We start from the raw sequence: 2645 nt of genomic DNA, 5'->3' as shown, positions 1-2645 counted from the left end.
TCTTCCACCAAGGCACCTGAAAGTTGCCGGATATTTCTGTGAGGAATGGCCCTAGCCCTCATCTTCCGATCCAACAGGTCCCAGCCGTGCTCAATGGGATTGAGATCCGGGCTCTTCGCTGGCCAAGGCAGAACACTGATATTCCTGTCTTGCAGGAAATCACTCACAGAACGAGCAGTATGGCTGGTGGCATTGACATGCTGGAGGGTCATGTCAGGGTGAGCCTGCGGGAAGGGTACCACATGAGGGAGGAGGATGTCTTCCCTGTAACGCACAGCGTTGAGATTGCCTGCAATGACAACAAACTCAGTCCGATGATACTGTGACACACCGCCCCAGACATAACGGACCCTCCAGCTCCAAATCGATCCTGCTCCAGAGTACAGGCCTTGGTGTAACGCTCAGTCCTTTGACGATAACCGCGAATCTGACCATCACCCCTGGTGAGACAAAACCGCGACTCGTCAGTGAAGAGCACTTTTTGCCAGTCCTGTCTGGTCCAGCGCCGGTGGGTTTGTGCCCATAGGTGACCTTGTTGCTGGTGATGTCTGGTGAGGATCTGCCTTACAACAGGCCCAAGTGACAATTGCATTTTGTAGCAACCACATTATATCATAATTTGATTATGAAATAAAATTAGAATTTGGGAGAAGGTAGATTGATTCTAAATTTGTGCTAAGGGGACAGATGGTAAAATAGAGTACAGTGGCAAATATTGGCACCAATTCACAAAGATACTGTATACCATGGGGAATGAGTTAGAGATATAAGTCTATGAAAGATATCCAATCCTTTGGATGGATACATGGAAATCATTGCTCAAAGTCTTGGGAAGTGTGGGAAAAGATTGGCTTTCCATTCTGCTGGAAAAGCTGAGCATATCAAATACAGCAAAAACAATACAGAAGTTTGTTGACATTAGGTTGACAATGGATTCTGTGTTACAGCATGCATGGACTTACTTTGCAATGGGATTTGCTAACATAGCCTTCTTCTTTATAGTTCTAGCTGAAATTCAATTGAATTATATGTGTCCCTGTAGTCCAAAAGTCCTATGGTGTGTTTCATCCTCAGAACTTCTAATAAACATGATCATCTTTCCAAATTAATCAACAAAACCTAAATACACCCAGCAATTATATGATGCCTGGGTGATGCCTTCTGCACTGACCCAAACGTAAGAATCATCACCATCTGATTCCACCCCCATAATCTTTTTAGGGAAGGAAATGGAAGAAACCTAAGGATTTATGACCTACAATTTCACCGTTGTAGCCAGGAGTGCCTCCACTCCCATCCCTAGCCTATTAATCTGCATTGCCCTGAGGAAGAGAAGATAGAGAGAGGAAGAGAGGAAGGAGGCTGGGCAGGAGCCATATCAGCTTATGGCCTTAGCCTTCTCTTCTCACGGTCCTCGGATGATGCCAAAGTCAGGACATGTTAAGACAGAAGCACGGACCTGGATCGAAATGGACTTAGCCCACTCAGATGACTGATGAGCCCCCTCAGTTTTGTTCCAATTTAAAAATAGAAAAAAAGTTCTAAAAATTGTGTGACAGGTTGGCTAAAAATCGGTGTCTCCGCTGCGTTGTGTCAGCACAATGGACAGAGTGCACCACGTTGTGTGTAGGTGGGCTATGGAAAAACACTTGGGTGGTTAGGAATGACTCCTTTAGGTTTCCATAAGAAGCAGGAAAAAAGCGCTTCTCATCTGTGGTAGACTAAGTGAATAACGTGATACGCCCCCACCTGTAATATTTGATTTAGATTTATAAGGGCGGGATCAAGTTTACTGTTGAAGCTGCTTCACTCAACTCTGCCTCACGCTTCACCACTATAGAGTTTAGTTAGCTTCTTAGCTAGCTGTAAATAGCCTGAGGCTATTTAGCAAGCTCGAACCAGCTAATCTGCCACTGCCACGATGTATAAGAGAAATTGGCTTCGCCAAAGAACCCAAACAAAGCCAAAAGGAGGAGAGCGATGAGCAGTAGAATCAGCATCAAACCACAGAGGTCGCCACCAAGCCCAGCAGCGATTATCCTGCCAAGCTCCAGCAAGCTCCACGTGCAGAACCTACCCACCCTTCCAGAAGTGCCGCCAGGATAATGGCTCCACAGCCCCCTCCAACTGTTCCCGACGGCAGTGCAGGGGGCCTGCAGTGGTGATACCTCTGAATATTAACCACTAGACCACCAGGTAGAGGCTTGCCACTTGTGGCCTTGAGGCGGCTCAACAGTTTCCTTTTCACTGGGATATCATTTTTTCTGTCCTCAAACGCACCTCTTGCACCACTGAGGGGATGTAGTAGCTCAGTGGAGTAGTCTATATTCATTACCAAAACGGCCTTTACTGTGTAGGGCGCTGTCCATTATGCTGATACAGCGCAGCGGAGATGGGCTACAGATTTCGCGACAACCTGTCACTTCAAGAGCACTCAATCACTCTTCAAATGCCGAGACTCTTGGAGTTTCGGCATTTGAACTTTATGTTTATTATGGTATAGCATGGTATAAGCAGAATTCAATATAATTCCAATGCAAGAACCCCACCAAAACTGTGCCCCTTCAACGATTGAACTACCCTCTTGACCACTTTATCCTGGTGGAAGGACAAGACGACATAAGGGTTAGACTAGGTGAAAAAGA

The sequence above is a fragment of the Oncorhynchus gorbuscha genome, unplaced genomic scaffold (assembly GCF_021184085.1).
Source record: "Oncorhynchus gorbuscha isolate QuinsamMale2020 ecotype Even-year unplaced genomic scaffold, OgorEven_v1.0 Un_scaffold_7:::fragment_6:::debris, whole genome shotgun sequence".
NCBI lineage: Eukaryota > Metazoa > Chordata > Actinopteri > Salmoniformes > Salmonidae > Oncorhynchus > Oncorhynchus gorbuscha.
Note: the sequence above shows the minus strand (reverse complement) of the source record.